General features: G+C 39.5%; 1 protein-coding gene across 1 annotated transcript in view; it reads right to left on the minus strand.

Annotated features, from left to right (window-relative positions):
* LOC122812161 (zinc-binding protein A33-like) overlaps positions 1-23,744 on the minus strand; it is a 209,813-nt gene that overhangs the window by 36,697 nt on the left and 149,372 nt on the right. The window lies entirely within an intron of this gene.

Below are 23,744 nucleotides of genomic sequence, written 5' to 3' on the forward strand. Positions count from 1 at the left end.
ATCTTTTTTTGAGACATTGTTTATACAGAAAACCATGCTCCAGTCTGTCAAAGTGAGATTATTATATCTTTTTGTGCTTCTGTAGTCTGCTTTATTCACTAATCTGTAAGTAGTACTGGCAGTTAAATGTTCTATACACATTCAGAAATATTGTTTGTGGTTAAGCATTACCAAATTTATTTTATCAAAGTTACATTTAATCAGGTTTTTCTTTTTATAAGACCTCTTAAGTAACAGTTTTACTTTTTATTCAGTATGGTGCAAGAAAACTTTAATCACATAATTCTTGCACTGATAAATCAAATCACTCTTATAATTAACACATTTCAAATTTAGTAAATAATCAACATCAGGTATTTTAGTATCAAAATATGAAAAAATATTATTAGACAAATCTTCAGAAAGCACACTTTCTTGCCAGTATTCTTCATCATCGATATGAGAGAAGAAATGTAACATTTTATGTTCATTAAAAGCATTCAGTTTATGCAACTATGGTAAGTATGTCAGAAGGAAATTTAGACTTATTCAAGAATTTCAAGTTCTACCTCACTCACTTGTACTCCTGAGATGTTTACCTCATTGTTCTGCTACAGTTTTGAATAAAGCCAAATTTCTTATTATGAGCCATCTCTTTCATGATCAAAAAAATCTGCAGGTAATGAAATAATTGACTAACATTGGAAATAAAAGTAATTTTTTTCACAATGTCCCATTGCCTTCTCATCCAAATAATTGTTTTATTGAATTAATAATGGTTTGGGATTCGAACATTACTTGATGTAATACAACTCTGTGAAATTACAAACAGAAACCTGGACTCATGCTAGACATCCATTAAAGGCCAAACCCTTGCTTTTATTACTAGTTAATACTTAAATCAGATTCAGTTAATGAAATTTTTGTTTCCATCATTACAAATGTCATGAGATAGATGTCCTACTTACATAATAAAATCAGCTTAATCTGGCATTACAGATGGAAACTCCATGTTAACATAGCTATTGTCTTTTTCACTTAAAGTATTACACATCCCTGAAATGTCCAAGTAAGATGGCACATGGTGAATATCCTTGCTTCACTACCCTCTTCATACAGATTTAAACTCCTAAATATCCATCAATCATAATCTCCTACCATTCAGCCAAATGCCATACTCATGGGTGATTTCAGCTACCCCTCCATTTACTGGTAAGCTTAAATGACCACTAGCATGCAGGCTTGAAGATTTCCAGACTTCGTCAATGCAAATGCCCTGGAACAACTAGTCTGTACTCCCACTAGGGGGTACAAATATTCTATAATTGGTACTCGCAAATATGGGGAGTGAGTAATGTCTTCACTGGTTAGATTGGCTCACAATGTGCTCTCCTTTGAAATAAATATAATGCTAGAATTCTCATCTAACCCCAGAACCTTTAAGAACTTTTCTAAAGCTAACTACCTCTTATTAAGTGAAGGCATAGCTAATTTCTAAGCTCTTCCAAACCAGAAAATATGGAGATCTATCCAGAGGTGTACGCAAAATCACTGTATAGCCATATAAACAGCTGCACGGAAACAGCAGTACCAGATCGAAATAAACCTAGGTCAAACTGCAAAAACAAGACATCCTAGTGGATCCCAGCTATAAATGGGTTTTACACAAAAGAAAGAAAGTCATGTCCAGCAGTAGGAGAGGAGGATGTGCACAGCACAGCAAAAACTCTCTCATTAGTTTAAACAAATTATGGGACTTGTCAAGTCTTCAAAAGCCAACTTTGAGGCAAAAATAGCCTCCCAAGCAATGGATAACCATAAGACATTTTTCAGTTATGTTGGCCATCTTAAGGACAACACCTAACAATGTGCAGAGATAGTTGCAGACAGCACCACTTATACCCAGCCAGAAGATAAAGCAAATTTGCTGGCATATAAATTCAGCTTGAATTTCAGCCTGCCATCACTTCTGGTTACCTCCCAGGAAATAACCTTCATTCCTCTACCAGTTATCACAAAAGAACAGGTCGTTACTGTGCTGTCTAAAGTTAAAACCGCAGCCTCGATAAGTCCCCACAGTATCACAGAATGCCTCTTAAATAGCTTGAAACATGACCTGTTAGGCCTATTAGGATCTATATTTAACCACAGCCTCCAGACAGTCTTTGTTCCTGGGGAGTGGGACAGTCTTTGTCCCTGGGGAGTGGAGGACAGCAAAGGACATCCCTCTACATAAAGGGAGACCATCAACAGAACCAGGAAATTACAGACCCATAACTCTGAATATTCTCGTATGTAAGGCCTTGGAAAGAATAATCATGGACCTTGATAAACAATGGCAGAGGAAATCTTCAAACATCGGGCCCAATCCAGGTTGGCTTTGTCAAGGATATGCTACACCTGTTCAGTCTTGTGGACTTGCGAAAGTCACCAAGGTCATGGATGAGGGTAAACAGTGCATACTGTCTACCTTGACCTGGCTAAGGCACTTGACACAATTCTCCACTTGGGTACTGTAGACAAACTCACAAAATTGGGCATAAATCCATACATCACCAAATGAATAGCCAGTTGGCTCACAGACAGAACACATTTTGTTAGAGTGGGGAAATCCAGATCCAGCAAGAGGGCAGTTACTAGTTGTGTACCACAGAGTTCAGTCTAGGACTCCTCCTGTTCGGAATATAATTCCCTGACATCAGTGCTAATGTAGATGGCCTTTGGCTGACCAGTTTGCTCATGACTACAAGATGGGGGCAATCACTAAATCTCCAGTGATGTAGGTATCCTTTCAAAAGGTCTTACTCAGACAAATAATTGGTACCAGAGCCATGGCTAAAATGTAATGCAAAAAAATAAATAAATAAAAAAAAAGGATAATTATACCCTTTACGAAGTTGAATACTCCTGCAAATTACAACACTAATAGCACACCCGTAAGAGTGGGCCCGGTGGTGAGAGATATAAGTACACAGATAGACAATAACTTGAACTTTCACCATGTGTTCATGGAGGTAAGGAAGTCCTTCTTTGTGGAACAGCTTATAAGTAAGGGCATGGCATCAAGACCCTGGGAGGTTATAGTCCCACTATACTCAGCCCTGACCAGGCACTTGCAACAACTGGAGTGGCCTCAGAGGTTCCTTACAAAAACAGGGTGTAAACAACATGTCCTATGTGGATAACCTAAAAGTCTTATCCCTTTACTCTGTCTCCTATCGACTACTAAGGGGTGATCTATCTAACCTACAAGGCATTCTCAAATCTGATCATGATGGAGCTGTTACACATTCACAAAATAAAAAGAGGATTTCCCAGTCCAAGGATCTAAACCTGGCCTGTGACATAAACAAAACTTGCTGAAGGGCCAGATATTTGTCTCAGAGATTAGCCCTTCTCTGGAACAGGCTACCTATTCACATGATGAAGAGCCCTTCCCTGACCCACTTCAATGCAATTTGGATCAATGGATGGGGAATCGCAAATTCACTCCTGAGGTGGTATCTATGTCCCTTATGGATGGGCAGTCTGTAAAATATCCATTGGCATAGGCTCAAACCTAAGCCATCCTTTAGCTCTTACGTATCAAAAATCTGGGTAAATCCGGGTAATAATAACCAGGCTTGTAAGGGCTCTTGAGCCATCTGCCTAGTAATCTCCTATGAACGCAAAGTTTGTTATGTAAATATACATCCTGAAGCCAGAATCTAAATCTAGAACTAAATAAATATACTTTCAAAATTTTTATCTGTGTATTATGTGATGAATGGTCTTATACTTTCACTATATCTAATTTCCATAATAACCCATTGTTACATCCAAATTTGCACATACTGGCAAATTCCTTTACTAACCATATTATGAAATCACTGCATTTGTTGAAAGCCAGACCTCTTAAGTTATTCATCAATTCATTTTTAATCATTTATTGCATTCCTTCAAGCAAAACTTTAGTCATTAGTTTCTCATTTTTACTGTGACCTGTCAGACCATTCACATTCCAGGTCAAAATTATAATTCTAATCCACTTCTGTTTGCTCTAATACTTTCCCTATTTTAATCTAAGACTGTCCCGATAACCTTGATCTGCACTCATGCACATCCTTTCTTCAAAAATACAGCTGAGTATTTAATTTACCTGTTGCTAAGTATCTGTGTATAATAACTACTAGGAGCTTGTTTTGGTCCTATCAGGTACAACCACATCAATGCAGTTGTTCAAGTGTTTGCATAAAGCACTTGTGTAGAACTCAGCATAGTTACAAGTTCCATCTGAGGGAGGAGGTGCAATGAAGCTATTTATACTATCCCGTAAGAATCTGTTATGAAGTTTTTTAGTTTAGTTTGTGCTACGGGGGGGGGGGGGGGTCAGGTGTGATAGTAACTTCAAGTGAGACTGACTTGTGGTCAGATCTCACCAGGGCAGACCTCACAATGGGGGTACTACAGTGGTCCCCCATATTGGTAAGCACCAGATCCAGGATGTTGGCACCCCTTGTGGGGGTGTTAACTAGCTGTTCCAGGGCACTGGAGTTAATGAAGTCGAGGAAGCTTTGGGCAAGTGAGTTTCTGCATTAGTAATTTCCTCAGTCAGTGGATAGGTAGTTAAAGACACTCAAAACCATGGTGCTCGGATGTATCTTGATAGACTCAAGTAGATCCAAATAGGCAGAGTGGATGTCCTGACTCATGGATGGGGTCCTGCAGCTGGCAATGACTTGAATAGGTGTCCTACTCACAGAAACAAAATACATTGAATTCCTTTCCTTCTATGACAGACACAAAAATTAAATTTAGAGTACATGGTACAATATACATAGTCATTAAATGTTAGAACAATCAAACAGTGCTAGTAATTATAACGCACACTTACGTTTGGAATTCATGATATAGTGCACAATTTGGAAAATATGCCCGGTTTATGAATTTATTTGGTGGACCTCTACAGGTCATAGGGATCATGACCTTAGCTTCAGCAATCAATTAGAAAAGAGGTCAAGGAATGCCCCCTTTTCTATCTGTGAATGATCAGTACAGACCCAAGTATGAATGCAACATTTTTATTTTAGTAAGACTTCTTGGACCATTTTCTCCTTTTACTACTAACATCATTCATCATTGTTTTTTGCCTTTTGACTTCTATTTTAATTTTATTCAGCTACAGATTCCATTATATATACCTAGAACATATATGGTTGCTAACAGCTCAATGACCTCCTTTCCCCAAATATATATCATTTATTCAATCTGTCTCACGTAGTGTGATTTTTTTTCTGCAGTATTCTCTTAGCTGCAGAACATATTTAAATAATTATTTTGCTCTGGCTCAAAAAAATTGTCATACAACTGCTTCACATGTTCAGGAATTGTTGCACTATTTTTAGCCTGCTACTGCCTTTGTTTCACATTTGTCTATGATCTGTGCTGTTAAAAAAACAAAAATAAACAGTTACTCATTTTTCCTCACAAATTAACAACCCTGTGACTCTCTCTCTGTATGTTCTCTTACTTTTTGGGCTCTGTTTATTCCCTTCAGGTGTTTAAACATTTATATCATGCCCCTTCAGTCATTCTTTAAAGTGTCACTTATTGTTAGTTGGCTTCTTTAAATGAGTTGTGGTTCAGCTTGATTCTGTTTCATTCTCTAGAAGTGACTTTGTATGTCTCTGGTAAATGAAGTATCCAGGGTGGTACATAATATTCTAGATGGAGTTTTACCAGTTTTCTAGAGAGGGGGATGATAATGCAGATCACATTGATATGGCTTCTCATAAGACAGTTTCTCAAAGATATCAGTATCCTAATGGAGATGAGATCAGCAGAAAAAGGAGAGCAGTATCACTTTATTGCTGGAACTGAAGTCACCCCCAAGTCTTGGTGAGTACCTTCTCATGGTCTACCATATGTTTTACAAAATCTCACCAAAACAATGCTGATATATAGACTGGATTTTATATATCATAGAGAAAGACTGAGCAAAAAACAGAATGAAAAAGTACCCAGTCCTGGTTTTCACAGTGGTGCTAGTACTAGGAGAAAAAGGCAGTACAGAATCCTCAGGCTGTAGAAATGTTTCTACCACGGGGTAAGGCCAGGCTGAGGGGAAGGATAGCCATCCTGTGGTAGAAAGAGAAAGTAGTCCGCAAAAAACACAAAATGGAGATGACAAAGTGGACCGTTGAGGATAAGAAGGAATTAGTTATCATTACTATATTTACAGTCATAATTAAACATGCTACCAATACATGTAACCCCATATGAATTACAGAAGGAGTCAATTCTAGGCATATTACGGGTGCTGAGAAGAGCATTCTTGGCTAACATCAGAGACTGAAACAATACTAATTTCATGGACTCAAATCATACCCTGACATAGGAATGGGGTCCATTCCTGTCATGGTATTAGAAACCCAAAACACTTGGAAAAATTAAACCAATAGAAAACATATAGCCATCCAATCTCCTTATCAACGCACCTCAGTTTATGATTGTTAATCATCACAACATCATTGCACTAGCCATCAAGCATCATAACAGGTGGACTAATGGTGTAAATTATTTACAGAAAACCTTGAGCAGAAATAAAATGTTAGCACAGACAATTATGTGACTAGGGTATGCAGCGCTGGACCAAGGAGATTATTAGTTTAATGACCTCTCTGTATGGCCTTTGACTGGTCTGGCAGTTAGTGCAGAGAATTAAGAATATGAGCTGTTAACAAACTGCTTTCTGGAGTTCAGGGTTTAGTTCCTTCAACCTCCATTTGCCTACTGCACGATTCTGAGAAAATTACTTAATAGATATTGCTCCTATGCTAAATGTGTAAAAGGTCCATTTGACCCACATTAGTAAATACATGGATAGGTTCTGTACATTTTATTCAGTGATGCGCAGCTCTAAACTTCAAAGTGGTGAAAGAAATATGTGTGGCATATGTGTGGTTGTTTTTGCACCTTTCATGACATTTGGTCTGTTCTTTTCACTCATCAGATTCAGCTGCCAGTATCAGTACAAGCATTTCTGCTTTTTTCTGTCTTTGTGCCTGCAGAAGAAAGGCAGCTTCAGGGTAGGGTGTGTGCCCATGCATGTTACTAGTTTTCTGACAGTCCTTTACTTTATCATTCTCAAAAATGCGCTGACTCAGTGTTTCAGACAGGCACGCTAAAATAGACAATAGTATTAAAACTTGCAATACTATTCTTACTTCTTCTTTTGGCTTTTTCCCGGTTAGGGGTCACCACAGCAGATCACCTGTCCGCTCATGATTGGCAGTGGAGTTTTACAGTGTCGAGTTGCCAGCCCAGTGCCCAACCTTCCACAGAAGGCACACACATGCACGCACTCACGCCTAGGGCCAATTTAGAGTGTTGAATCCACCTACAGCATGTCTTTGGGATGTGGGAGGAAACCGGAGCACTCAGAGGAAACCCACGCGAACACAGAGAGGACATGCAGACTCTGCATAGAAGGCACCGCAGCTGAGAATTGAACTGGAGAACCTCTTGCAATGAGGCCGCAACGCTAACTGCTGCACCACCGCGGCCACCTCCAATACTATTCTTATTGCTAAATAGATTTGCATATTAGGTATTACCAGAGAAACTTGTTTCAAAGTCGTAGCTTCACTGTTTGCACACAGTACTAGGCATTATGAATATTTAAGTACAATTAGTTACTGTCTGCATTGTCTCTGGAAGATAAATAATATTTATTATTATTTCAACAAGGATAGGTTAAGAGCTTTTACAAAGATATTTTCTATCTACAAAAGATAAATATATACTGGACCTGCTAACATATTGTAATTTTCTATCTAGAAATGATAAAATATATTGGATTTGCTAAGTTATGTATGTTTGTAACTTAGTCTTCTGAAATTACACACTACGTTAAGAATAATCTTACTGATAGAACCTTCTGTATTTCTGCTCCCAGCAAAGTACAGTTATGTAAGTTGAACTTAACCATAACTGTAGATGTACGAATGATCACTGCTTCAGTATCCATAGCTATATGGATTATACCCTGCCAAAGACATGAAGTACAGTTGGATAAATTAAAGTTAACCATAACAGAATATGTCTGAATAATCACTGTTGCAGTAGCCTTAGCTATGTAGGTTATATCATCCCAAGGATATAACAGCCAGCAGTAATATCCTTGGCAGGATATAACCCATATAGGCTACTGCAGCAGTGATCATTATGATGAACATCTGTTTTTTGTCAGGTACTACTACCAATGGAATGCCCAGAGGTTAGATACCGGGACTGCTACTCTTCTCATTATATATAAATAACTTGCCATGAAACTGACCACACCAAAATATAATTTTATATTCTGATGACAATGGCTTTACTTCAATTCATAAATACATCTAACAACTATCAATTTCACTACAAAGACATTTTTTTATTAATTAGAAACTGGCTAGCCATCAGTAAACTCACTATTAATACTACGAAATCCTCAGTCATGTTTTTTTGGAACCACAAAAAGGCCAGCCAACATTACTGCCCCCTTCATGTCCGATCCTTCTGGTAATTTAATCCCCTTGCCTCGGGCAACAAAAATATCTTGGTGTTACTCTAGATGACTCCCTCTCTTTTCAAATTACATCCACTGTGCTACATTCAAATTTATATGACATCTTATAGTAGCTTATAAATTTGCCCATTTATTTACTCTTAAAGCATGCTGAGCCATCACTATTAATGTGTTACTCCTCAGGCCTGCACTACCTACTACCTCTTACACAGGAGAATACTGGCTCACTAAAGACAGCAGAAAACAGACTTCTTAGGTTTATTCACCTAGCCTGCCCAAATGGACATGACTGTACAACTGTCACTGTAGTAGCTGTTGCTAATAGCTACCCATCACTGGCAGAGTATCTTACTTGATCAATTCATTCACTTTAAACTACTGAATGATAGATACTGCACCCCCCCCGTCAACAACTTAACCAATCACAATTCATTATACTCATTATGTAACAACTCATCAATCAGCCTAAAAAGTCCTTGTTTTCTTTAGTCACCTGTGAGCAATCTTTCATAACGCCTGCCCCTGCTCTTTGGAGTGTCTTTCCTGTCTAACTTACAGAGGTGCAGGAAATCACCCTATTTAAAAAAACAGTTAACAGTGCACTTGATTAATGAATATAAATGCAACTGTTTTAAGAATGCAGGCTAACTAAAGCATGGTACATTTCTTCAGCATGAAAGTACAGTTGTTTAACCTTTACACTAATAATTTCTAATTTACACATTGCGATCTTTCTAGTTCCTTTAACATGTACTTTAGTCATTCAAAACTGCTGATATGTGTTTACAAGAACAGGTTGTTTTAGCCTAAGTGTTTGAAATATTGACTACTATTCATGTATAATTATATATCTAGATCTGTAAATCTGTATGTGTTGTGTAGCAGTATGGCCAGGTAGTGACTAAAACCACAGATAAATAAGTGCATAAATAACTACCTGAAAGAGCATAGGAACTGTATTAGACTTCTGACTGCTTTACTGTACTTAGAACAGCTTTGTTGTTTACCAGTGCTTCACTTAACATCTTTCAGGAAACAATCTTCCGATCCCTAATGGCCTGTGACACAGATCTCTTTGTAACTTTGTACTCTGATGATCTTTCAAAGGAGTTAACTTGACTTTGTCAGTAAATGAAACGCATAGTAAAACCAAGCCAGTTTCTTTCGTCAAACAAATGAGCATTTGGTGAAAAGAACTGTGTGTGTGTGTGTGTGTGTGTGTGTGTGTGTGTGTGTGTGTGTGTGTGTATATATATATATATATATATATATATATATATATATATATATATATATATATATATATATGTTAACTATCATTGAATGTATACAACGTTGATGTCTGTTGGGCTGACACCATTTGGTTGACAGAAACAAATGGCCAACGTGCACGAGATTGACAATCCCTGGGGATTGTGCAATCTCAGAGTTAGTTTATATAATTAGCAGGGGGTGTGGGGAGTGTATGTGGGCTTGCCCACCTCAAAAAACAATTGTTTTTGGTTTAGCCTGCTCCAGGGTAATTCGCAAAGCATGCTCAAAATGTGTCAACATTCTGTTTCATTGTTTTGATGTTGACATTATCTGCATTCAACAATAGCTAATGCATCTATATATCTATATCTATCTGTCATATGCATACACTGTTGGAAACTCCTGGTGTTCTGGCTGAAGTGTGATTCTCAAAAATCTAGAAATATATTGCTGATTGATAAGTTTTAACCTTTCAGAGTTCTGCATTGTCTTAATTTTGCCTGACTGAATTATTTTATATATTTTCTGGCATTGTTTTCTGTTTCTCATCTGTCCTGAAACTGCTTCCCCTCTATTCCTGTGGCGATGTTTATAAAACTGGTTTAACAGCCTTTGTGTTATCTGATTGCTTCAAGGCTTGCTGATTTAAAAATAGTTTCTGGTTGTAAATTCCTGCATATACTGTTGGAAACTCCTGGTGTTCTGGCTGAAGTGCGATTCTCAAACAATCTGGAAATATATCACTGATTGATAAGTATATTTCTTGGCATTTTAACCTTTCAGAGTTCTGCTTCTGGTGAAAAGAACTGTGTGTGTGTGTGTGTGTGTGTGTGTGTGTGTGTGTGTATGTGTGTGTGTGTGTGTGTGTGTGTATATATATATATATATATATATATATATATATATATATATATATATATATATATATATATATATATATATATATATATGTTAACTATCATTGAATGTATACAATGCTGATGTCTGTTTGGCTGACACCATTTGGTTGACAGAAACAAATGACCACCGTGCACGAGATTGACAATGCTTGACTGAATTATTTTATATATTTTCTGGCATTGTTTTCTGTTTGTCATCTGTCCTGAAATTTGATTTGGGACACCCCTCCCAGTCTGGTGTTCACTCTACTTAATACAGAGAGAACATTTGAGAAGGCTAACCCACTTAGGTTCTTAACCTTGAATTTTTCTTCTGCTCCTTCTTCCTCTCTCCTTGCACTTTACTAAAAAAAATTGCACTTCATTTTGCTTTTGCATCTTCTTAAAAGTACTCAGTTCTGCTCCATTTATTACTGCGTGGTAGTAGCCTGATTAAATTGTAACTGTTATTCTAAGCCTTTTTGTTTAAGCACTTTTGCTCCAGACCAGTTGTTTTACATTAAGAAGATTTGTGGTCTGCACTGTTGCGGCAGGACAGGTAGCTTACATCCTTCTAAGTTGGGAGTTGCTGATTGAAGGCTTAGTGTCTGTTATTCTAAAAGTGTATTAGTTCTGATTTAAGCACTTGGGCTTTGGGCCAGTTCTTTTACATTAAGAAGGTGTGGTCTGCACTCTTGTAGGAGGAGAGGGCAGATTCTGCCCTTCTGAGCTGGGATCTTCTGGTTCAGGGCCTATTGTACCTGCTTATTTGAACTGCTTCTTTCTGAAATTGGTACACCTTGTTTGCTGTAACATAGACTAAATTCAGACCTGCTGAATCTAGCTTTGTTTGTGCAACTTGAGCACTAATCCAGACCATCTTTTTTTGGAGAAGGTTCCCCTGCACCCTAGTGGCAGGAGTGTGCAGTTAGAACTAGGCTGATCAAAAACTCCTGGAACGGGGCTCAGTTTTTAGCTTTTTATTGGCTAACTGGCTAATTTGTTTAAATTAGTTTGCTCATTTGCTACTGTTATATTTAAAAAAAAAAACACTTATTGCATCGCTGCTTAGCTAGGGTTAAACTATTCCTGGTGCCATAAAGTCTGCTCTTCAAATTTTCCCTTAGAACTAGCCAGTTTTTTAGTTTTAGCACTCAAATCTCTTTCTTTGAGCTCAGCACTTGTTCAGAACTCATTGTAAGCACTAAATAAGCCACAAATTACTACAGCACTCAACTTTCCTCACTTGTCTAGAGGGAAACAGTTTTTAGTGCTTAATAAATAAGCACCTATCCAGGCATGTCTAACGGTCAGCTCCCAGTATTTTCTCCTGTCTACCTGATGAAACTGGGCATCTTGGGGCAATGCAGCAATTGCCTCATGTACACAGACAACCCTCTCTTCCTACCACCCAACACTACAACCTGTGGGAGATGTACTTATGTAGCCAAACTGGAAGCAAAGCTCTCTTCACCCAAGAATGGACTAGACAGTCAAGAGGAGAAGGTAAACACTTGCACCACGCCACACTCATAACATAGTCCCTCAAAACCTACACCACCAAAACAGATACATAAAAACACAAAACACACACCTACATTCACGGAGGCTCTCAATAAAAATCTGCTCAAGCAACAGAGACCTCCAAAGCAGACATGCAAGCAACCTTCACCCCCCAGCACAACCCAAATGACACATAGCCCACAAACTCAGTGTGTCACCCAATCACAGCCCATAAGGCATAACAACGTGCCCAACACTCTAGTCATAGGTGACTCTGTAGTCAGGCACACAGATGTTCCACTCACCAGGCTAAACAAGGAGAAAGTTACTGTTAGCTGCCTGTCGGGAGCCAGAATCCACCACATAACGCATGCACTCAGTTCACTCCACAAGTACAAATATGACTCTTTCATTGTCCATGTTAGTGTGAATGACCTGAGATGTACCTCTCTGGACCAAGAGACATGGAGGAGCTCTCCGATCTTGTAGCCCAGGCAGGTATGACCCTAGCCCTGAGTAGCATCCTGCCATCACCCAGAATTAGATACCACAGTACAAGGACAAAATGATTGACTTCAACAATTGGCTAAGCTTCTGGTGTAATTCTAAGGGGTTGCAGTATCTGTCTGCCTGGGATGACATGATCAACAGACCATGATGCTTTGCCAGAGATGGCCTGCACCTGTCACCCTTGGGATTACGGATACTGACTAAGGCTCTTGCCACCCCTATAGTGCCTTTTTTAGGCAAGGTTCAAATGACAACTTCACCACCATAACAGGTACAAGCAAGCAAAAACTGAAGGAAATGCTACTCAATGCTAGAAGTCTAAACCTCAAAATGCATTCACTCGAGGCACTCCTTAAAATGGAGAACATTGACATCTGTGTAGTGACAGAGACCTGGTTCAAGACTCCAGAGAGCACCCCTGCATTACCAGGATATAATTCATACCACACCTTTCAGCCACCTAACCTGGACCGAAACACTAAAGGCGAAGGTGTGTCCATATTCATTAAGGATATCCACACCTCCAGGCTAGTTGCTCAGCATAATGCATCCGAGATTATCCAAGTGCAACCAACTCTGAGCAAGACCACAATCAAAATTGTAACTTGCTACAGATCCCTCACCATGCCCCAGGATTCCCATTCCTCATTTCTTGATACACTGGAAAATATTAGGGTATAACCCAACACCCTAATAATGGGCGATTTCAACTACCCCTCCATTAACTGGGAAAACTACTCATGTAGCAACTCTTTTGCTCAACATTTTCTGGAATTCATAAATTCCAATGCCTTGGATCAACTTATCCACACCCCCACCAGGGGCAGCAATATCCTAGACCCGGTCATTATCAATGTGGGCGACCGGTGTTCCTCACCCGAGGTCAATTCCTCATTGGTCAGATCTGACCACAAGCTAATCACCCTAGACATCCACATCCCACCCCCACCCCCAATTAGGGAAACCACTGTAAAAAATTTCTCCAAAGCCAACTTCACGCTTCTTAAGATAGACGTGGCAAACTTCATGACACCCATGCAGACGGGCAATAGAGGTACGACTCCTGAATCCTACACAAATGCACTTTATAAGCACTTACACGAGTGCATGGATCATGCTATCCCCTAACAGAACCAAGATGCTATCCTCCAAAAAAAGGAAGCCAATCTGGTGGTCCCCCGCCATAAAGAAACTATACGACAGAAGAAACTGTTGCAAAAAAACAGTAAAATCCCATGACTGGAGGAACTCCCTGGTCAGCCTCAGTAGGAAGCTGAGATCCCTCATAAAATCCTCTAAAGCTAGTTACGAAAACAAAATCCCCACTCATTCTAAAGGCAACCACAAATTATTCTATAGCTATGTGAAGAATCTCAATGGCAACACTCAGATCTGCTCTGAGTTACAGCACAATGGCACTAAATATACGGAAACAACTGATATTGCCAACATCCTGGCAGATAGATTCAGTGCTAACTTTACCCCCCCCCCTCTCACCCACTAAAGGGCCCATGTTTCTGTAATCATGGCTGCACAGGTAAAACCCACACTCTCCAAAGCCAAGAACACAACATCCATGGGATCTGACAACATCCCAGACTGTGTTCTACATGAACTACAGAATGAACTGGCACCCCACCTAAGCACCATGTTCAGTTATAGCCTCACCTCAGGCTTTGTGCCCACTGAATGGCACACAGAGATGGTTATCCCACTCCACAAAGGAGGAGCCACCACAGACCTCGGGAACTACTACCCCATTAGCCTAATGAGCCTGGTTTGCAAGGCCATGGAATGTATCATCATGGAACTTATAAACAAAGACATTGGTAATCTCCAAACTCTTGACCCCACCCAGTTCGGGTTTGTAAAAGGCAGATCATGTCTCCTAAACCTGATATACTTCTTTGAAGCAGTCACCAAAGCTGAAGACGAGGGAAGGTGGTTCACACAGCCTATCTAGATCTCGCCAAGGTTTTTGACACCATCCTCCACTCTGGAATTATAGATAAACTCACCAAACTAGGTATAAATCCCTATGTCACAAGATGGGTTGCCAACTGGCTCACTGACAGAACCCACACTGTGAAAGTAGCAGACTCCAAATCCGACTTCAGACCAGTGACAAGTGGAGTACCACAGGGTTCAGTCCTGGGTCCTCTCCTGTTTGGTATCTACTTTTCTAAAGTACAGGCTAACACAGAAGGTATTTGGCTAATGAAGTTCACAGATGACTGCAAACTAGGAGCCATAACTGAAACTCCTAATGATGTGGACATCCTACAAAAGGGCCTCGCTGAGACAGATGCTTGGTGTTAAAGCCATGGCCTCAAGCTCAGTGCCAAAAAGAGCATTGTCATCTCCTTTGGTAAAAACTCTGTACCCATGAGCTACTACATAGGTGGTAGTCTACTTAACACCGAAAGTGTGATAAGAGACCTTGGGACACAGGTGGACAGTAGTCTCTCCTTTGACAATCACATCGCCACAGTAGTCAGGAAATCCTTCTACATGGCACACCACATCACAAAAGGTTTCTCATCCAGGAAAAAAGAAGTCATTGTTCTCCTCTACTCATCACTCATTAGACCCATTATAGAGTACAACACCCCTTCTGATATGCACCTCACAAGACATCTACAACAACTGGAAAGGCTGCAGAAATACCTCACAAAGAGGATTACTGGTCTCAAACAGATGCCCTACGCAGACTGTCTCAAAAAACTCCAGCTTTACTCCGTCGCATATCCCCTAATCAGAGGTAATCTCTGCCTAACATACAAAGCTATGTCAAACCCAGAGCTATTGGACATGCTCCACTTAAAGAAATCCCAATCTCTATGAGCTACACGGTCTAGGGACCTAAACCTTGTCACCACAATAAACAGAACATGCTGGAGGGATAGATTCCTGTCCCAGAGACTTCCCATACTCTGGAACAAACTACCTATATCAAACAAAGATCCTCATTAGCACTCTTCAAGAAAAATCTTGATGATTGGATGGGAAACAGGAAATTCACCCTGGGGATCACCTCTGTGGCTCTGCTCAACAGGGGCACAAGGAAATAATTTTCTTGGGTGGCGAAAACCAGGGTACCTTTTTGTCTAGGCTTATATAGGCCCTAGGGCCAATAGCCTAGTACCTACCTATGAACCTATATATAGATATATGTAGGGGTATCTAAAAACACTCAAATGTAAACATTAATAAACAAATAAACAAAAAAAAACCTGCTGACATGCAACTCTGCTTTATCCAAAACATACCCTCAGAGTATTCAGCTACAAAAGGATATTTTCTACATGTAAAGCTAATTATATATATATATATATATTAGTTATAAGACTGCAAAATGCGATAAGGTAGTGAACTTGCAAAAGTGTTGTTGACCAAATTGTTACTTAAGGGATGCTTCCTATATATATATATATATATATATATATATATATATATATATATATATATATATATATATATGGGTCTAGGACACATGCTCGACTAGCATGTGTCCAAATCGCAAAGTATTGAACACAGATACACGAAAGCGCTTAACATCGAAAAGCACTTCCATGTAGTTCAAAAACAAAATATCTATGTTTCTGCAGGGGGGCTTCACCCTCCTGTGCCCCCCACACCCCCTACTTAAATATTATCACTCTGAGATCGCACTACAGTGGGGAAAAGGGAATTTTCCCTTACCCGCACTGTAGTCCAATCTACGAAACAAGCACACATACACGGAAGCGCTTTTCAATGTTAAGCGCTTTCGTGTATGTGTGTTCGATGTTTTGTGATTCGGACATATGCTAGTCGAGCATGTGTCCGTATCCCATATATATACATATACATATATATATATATATATATATATATATATATATATATATATATATATATATACACACACGCATTTTTTGCATGGTGAAACAGTTTTGTTTTTCATTCCTGTTACAGTTTGCCAAATTTTGTAATGGTTGAAGTTCATTATAATGACCATTAAATAATTCTAGGGTTTTTGCCCCTTTTTCAAGTTTGTGTGACCCTGGAGTTAGTATATTTCATTTACAGAGTGTGAGGGATGAAACTTCCCCCGCACAACAAGTTGTTTTTTTTTTTGTTTTACTTTTTGTAATTGTATATGCATTAGTTTATATTTATGATTATTTTTTGCAATGATTTTAGTAGTGATTAATGGCAATCGCTGGTGGGTTTGTTCGATGTTTTATGTTTCAATCAAACTCATTGGCGAATGACCATTATATGATCAGACAGAGCAGCCATTGGCAAAGGAGTTCTTCTTTCAAATCTTGGACATGGGCTCTCAATTTTTGCTTCTGTCTGCAAGAAAAACATTGCTACACATCAGACTAACAGCATCTGCCAATCATTACAAATTCACTTCTCTGTGAGCATCGCTGCTTCACCCTAGAAAAAGCCAAACGGTTACATATAAAACAAAGATCTAACTAATTTTAGGATCCCAATGTTACAAACTACTCCAACGCCACACATTTACTCCCATTGCAGCTAGACCTCACAAAAAAAAATCTTCATACAATCTGAGACACTTCTTGCAAGCCACACCAGCATATTACCCCTAGAACCAAACTCCAAAGCACTGCACATGCGTTCTCGCAGGAATCTACTCTTTGGCAAGCTCTTCCCATTATCATTACAGAAATCAACACTTATTCCAGATTCAGAATGTGGTTCAAAATGCACTTCTTCATTCAAGCCCAAAGCTCCTGCTTCAACAAAGGACATGTCACCTAACCTACCTGCTTTTCGAGTCTCTTATCCTCTCTCAAGATTCTTAGAAGATTGATCCACTTTAGAAACTAATTTATATATTGCACTTTGCACTCTGCTTGATTGTACATGGCACTTTGCTTGCTGACTAGAATGTACATAGACAATTTTTTTCTATGTAATTAGTTTGAACTTCTCTGTTATTGCTTGCATTTCTGCATTTTTTGTTTATGAAATGTTTTGCATTTCACCCAGGCTAAGCGTGAAATTGGTCAGTATTGATCAGTGCACTACCCTGATAAACAAATTTTATATATATATATATATATATATATATATATATATATATATATATATATATACACACACACACACACACACACACACACATATATATATATATATATATATATATATATATATATATATATGTGTGTGTGTGTGTGTGTGTGTGTGTGTCTACTTCAGATCATACAATCGCAGACCGGATCGACAATACTGAAAACCCATTTCAGCGAACCACCGCAGCAACGAAGATCTTCCCAGGTTAGTAACCAATCATCCAAAAATTAACAAGACCTAAACTGCATCATCTCTTACTCATCCAGGTGGGGGGCTATGCCCTCCACACCAACCCCTAACTAAAAAGTTCACCTTATTGGCCAACAGGTTATGGTATTTCGATGATCTGAAGGGGACCCATAAATATATATATTCCTTTTGGTGACAGTGGCTTTCAAAGAAAGAACCACTGCGGTGGATACTGACTACAAAATTACAACTTTTGGATGATAAATTAAAGGGGAATCCAGAACCATAGCTGGATGTTACTATACTGCTACTATTCTTGCTGTTAGCTCTGTTACTCATTCCATATCTCCTCAGCACCTATGAAAATCAGCCCTACCTAGGTTTCTACTACCCAAAATCCCAAACTAACACTACATCAATATCAAACAATACTGACCACTTCATAATTCCCCACATACCTGACCCCACCATTAGTAAAAACTACCACCCGATTAGACTAAGGTATATCAGCCCCAAAAACTAAACATTACCAAAAAATTATAAACAAAATTATGAAACTCATTGTTAGCTTACATTGCAGCCTGACAATGGATGGAGGCATCCACCCAAACCCTTGCCCATCCCCACCTGCTGATTCCACTTCCCAAACTAATATTCCTTCTAACATAAAACATAACACTGGCTAATAGGCCCCCTAATTCTCTCCTGACCTGCCAACTAAATATCAGAAGCATAAACAATAAGGTCCATAATCTGCATGCCCTCTTAGCAGTTTACTCCCTCAATGTATTATGTCTTTGGAGACCTGGCAAAAGCCCTTAACTAAATACAATGAGGTAATACCACCAGGGTACAACATGCTTAGATTAGATCGTACTACTAGGAAGTGTGGTGCGGTAGCTGTACTGTATAAAAATATGCTAGATGTTACTATGGTCTCCTTACAACCACCCCAGTTTAATAATGCAGAAATTGTTATTACCAAACTACAGATTAACAATAACAAATGCATAAACATTGTGTTTACATTCCCCCAGGTAATAATACAAACACCCTAAAGGACATCCTCCATTGGTTATCCAGCACCTACTCCCAAGAAACTATGGTGCTTGGAGATTTTAACATTGATTGGAATGCTCCTCGGAATCTCCTACAACTCATGTCAAACTACACATGATTTTATGCAGCTCATATCCTCCCCACCAGGATAGGCAAACCCAATAACAAAGATAGTGTCCTAGACTGGATAATTATCAACAGTCACCCCTATATGTACAAGTCAGGGACCCTCCCAGATGACCTAAGTGACCACTTACTTATGTACATTATCAAGCACAAGGTGGACAACCCCCACCAGACCACCTTTAAAACCATCAGAAATAATAAGAACTTCCACCAATTTTCAGAATGAACTTAAAGGTTGCAATTGGTCAGTCCTAAAGCACCTTTCACTGGACAATGCAGCAGTATACTTTAATGGGTTTCTATCACGTAGTCTAACTTTTACAAGTTCGAACCGCATATGGTCGGGACCATACATTCAAATATGTAAAAGTTTGAGTGTTTGAATGGAAATCTCTGTAAGTGGAGGTTTCCATTCACTTCAATGTGGTGTGATCTCGGACTTGGTATATTTAAGTAGCGGGGGTGTGGGAGTGCAGGGGGGGCTTGCCCCTCTGCTTACAAGTTACTGTTTAGTCCACTGTGTAGTTATTTTTATTTCATACTCAAAGTTCTCTAACTTCGAACATAATGGTTCGACCATTAGGTGTTCGGAGTTATGGAACTTCGACTATCTAATATAGACCCTACTTTACTTCCATATTCCTTACTATTCTTGATTTTCACGCTTCTGCTCGCTCCATTAGAACCAAAACAAAAACTGCCCCATGGTTCTCAAAAGAGACCAAATCTAAAATCATACCTAGAAATAAGGCATGGGACAAATGGTGTGCCACAAAAGACCCACTAGATCACGTCCAATACTGACAGCTAAGGAATCACACAAAAAATCTATTATACTAGACAAAAAAAAGCTTCTACTACCATCTTGAACAAAAACATCACAACAAACCTCAAATGTTTTGGGCAGGAATAAACAAACTTCTTTACCCAGGACAGTCCTCCACTCCTACCCCGTCAGCTTCTAACCATAAATCCCCATAGGATACTGCAAATACCTTCAATAGTTTCTTCACAGAGACTATCCAATCCCTAGCCAGCCAACTGGAACCCAGCTGCTCCAACCCAAATTCTGCCACAACCAATACCTCGCTCTCCTTTAGCTTTCAGCCTGTTTCTACATCACTTATCAGATCTCTAATTAAGAAATTAAAATCAACTACTCTAGCAGCTGATCTCCTCCCACCAGAGTATCTGCAAAAAGCAGCAGATGCCATAGCATACCCCATCTCCATCATAATCAACAGAAACTTATCTGAAGCCACCGTCCCCTCCATTTGGAAAATATCTCATGCAATGCCACTCCATAAAGGAGGCAACTCCTTCGAACTGTCAAACTTTAGACCCATAGCTATTTTGTCACCATTGGCTAAACTTATGGAGAAGTGTGTCCATAAACAACTTATGCATTATCTTACCCAGAATAAGCTGTTGGCTAACTCTCAGCATGGTTTTAGGCCACACCACAGTACCACCTCAGCCCTCTTATCCTTTTCTAACACCATAAACCATAACCGAAATAATAGCAAGCTTTCCTCAGCTCTCTTATTAGATCTCTCCAAGGCCTTCGAAATGGTCAACCACCAAATACTCATGCACACCCTTAAGACATTTTCACTAAATAGCCATACTCTTCACTGGTTCCAATCTTACCTGTGTGGTAGATAACAAGCCATCCTATGGCAGGACAAACTATCAACCTGTCTACCCGTCACCCTAGGTGTCCCGCAGGGGTCCATACTAGGACCCCTTCTTTTCTCTCTCTTTATTAATGACCTTCCCACTGTCATCCCAAATGCTACCTGTATCCAATATGCGGATAACTCCACCTTGATTTATTCAGCCACCTCCTCGACAGATCTAATGACATTAACCCAGAATACTTTCAATATAGTTGAAAACTGGCTCTCTAACTGTCATCTGATATTAAACCCTAACAAACCAAAGTTGCTTCTTTTCTCCCCCACTTGTAAGTCTTCCTCACTACCCTTTACCATAAAATCCAATAATGGTACCATTATCTCCCCAGATGTGCAAACCAAACTCTTAGGCATCACAATAGACAACACCCTCAAATCTGATATCCATGTCAATCAAACTATCAAAACCATTAACAAAAAACTTGGCTCCCTCTATAAGATCAAACCTTTCCTTACTCCATTTGCTAGGACTGCTATTGCTCATTCCCATCTACTCTCCACTCTTCTCTATGCCTCCCCTCTACTCACTAATTTGAACAGATCCACTCTTAGCAAACTCTCCAGCTGTTCTAGCCATATTGCTAGATTTGCAACAGGCACAACTGATAGGACCCACCACTGTCACAACCTAAATCATCTGGGGTGGCTAGAATGGCCTAGCCTACTTCAGTACAACCAGCTTATAATTGCCCATAAAGTTCTCAACCACCCTGACAATACGCATGTACTTAAAAATATCATCAACCCTTATAGCAACCTGAGGTCACTTCGCTCTTCTAATAAACTACTGGTTCAAACATCCAAAATCGACAACTCTGCTGGGGACTCTCTGTTTGCTAACTTTGTTGGTAAAACTTGGAACTCTCTTCCTGCTGATCTTACTCTTGAACCCTCTCTTACTCAGTTCAAAAAAGCCTCAAGCTAGACTTTAAAACTCACTGGATATGTCCTTGTTCAAATCTCGACTCGATCCTCCTCTATAGTCTGTAATCCTGCTACATTGGCTAGTCAATTTTTAACACTGTCTTAAAAATGTATGATTATAGTACCTGCTTGCTCAACTGGAGCCTGTAAACTGTGTGTAACTTGTAATCATTTTGTGATTTTTACTGTATGTTCTACCTTGGGGCGGCCACGGTGGTGCAGTGGTTAGCATTGCTGCCTCACAGCAAGAGGTTCTCCGGTTCGATCCTCGGCTGGGGTGCCTTCTGTGCGGAGTCTGCATGTCCTCCCTGTGGTCGCGTGGGTTTCCTCCGGGTGCTCCGGTTTCCTCCCACATCCCAAAGACATGCTGCAGGTGGATTGGACACTCTAAATTGGCCCTAGGTGTGCGTGTGAGTGTGCCTTCTGTGGAAGGTTGGGCGCCGGGCTGGCAACTCGACACCATAAAACTCCACTGCCATTCAATGTGCGGACAAGGTGATCCGCTGTGGCGACCCCTAACCGGGAAAAAGCCGAAAGAAGAAGAAGAAGAAGACTGTATGTTCTACCTTGGAGCTTTTCTCTCCAGGCCTCCGCTGAAAATGGACATGTATACAGTCGGAGTATCCCGGTCAACAAATGTAAAATAAATAAATAAATGTTAACAGCTTGAAAAGGGACTTGCTGATGGTGAAGCAATAATATTAGTTGCTTGCCTAAAGTCTGGCATAAGAACATTCAGACTGTGTTTCTTGGTTGACCAACCTAAAGTGCCAGAAGGGATAGGGAATAAGAAAGAAAAGGAAATGTTTTTCTTTCATTCTATTTAGATTTTCATTAGAATTCTCATTTTAATCGACATTTTTACTTTGGCCACTCCACTCTGCCTGGTACGAAATGTCCCATGCACATTCTTTTCTTCGCTACTTCAGGCTTCTAGAAGTTTCTACTTGTCTCCTACAGGCAGTCTTGTATTCTTGTTGGAGCTTTCAGTATGGAAGGATTTGGGTCTCCAGAACTTGACTGCGGGAGCCACATGATTTTTTTTGTTTTAATTCCCTGCTTTTCACATCGGGCAAATATCACAGGAGTGAGATCAAATCCTTATATCTTCATATTTGTATGCACAGTCAGGTCTCAGTCATTCACTGATGCCATTAACGAGGCAGTTACTTTTATTTATACCCCCCCCCCCAGCTTCCACCAAAGGACAGCGCTGCAATGAAACAGTAAAAAAATCTCCTTTGGAGGGTCACTGTAACATTAAATTGCAAAATTGTGTTATTCCATTTCCTTCTAGATGTTGCCAAGTAGAGGCTCTTTTTCCTGTGAAGAGCAAATTTGTGTCTCATGTCAAGCAAGCAGGGGTACAGGGCTGCCTTACAGATACAATTTGTTCTTAATTTTCTTAATTTCTTCTTACTGTTTCTGGGTGTTGTTGATCTTCTGGTCATGCCAGAAATATTTAAGCACAATAGTTATTCACTTCATAAGTCATTTTTGCCCAAATTTATACTTTTTTACTTTCATAATTACAGCAGCATGGCAAAGATCTGATAATTTTACATTCAAAATATTACTTGTCAGTACACTCAGGTGGGAGCACTAGTGAGCCTTCCATTAAGTCAATCAAGAAAGCCAAATCTGTAAAACCAATGCCATTAATAATTTCATGTCTTTTATCTCACTGACCTCTGTATCACAGAAGTTGCTATGCAGATATAATTGAAGGGCTAACTTGTCGCACCTGCTTTTGGATATCAAGTCATGTTTATTCATTTTTGTGCAGGGCTGGTAACCAGTACATGCAGTTCTGTACTCTTAGGAAGAGACTGCATTTAGTATTGAAATGAAATTATAGACAATTTAACAAATGGAGTTATGTTAGGACAAGTTAAACCCTCTTGGAGTCTGGATGCTCTCTGTGTGTGTTGTGTTGTGTAAGTTTGTGACTTGGATGCACAGAGACATACAATACATGTCTGA

Source organism: Protopterus annectens, chromosome 9.part0 (genome assembly GCF_019279795.1).
Source record: "Protopterus annectens isolate FY-2018-M chromosome 9.part0, PAN1.0, whole genome shotgun sequence".
Classification (NCBI taxonomy): Eukaryota; Metazoa; Chordata; order Ceratodontiformes; family Protopteridae; genus Protopterus; species Protopterus annectens.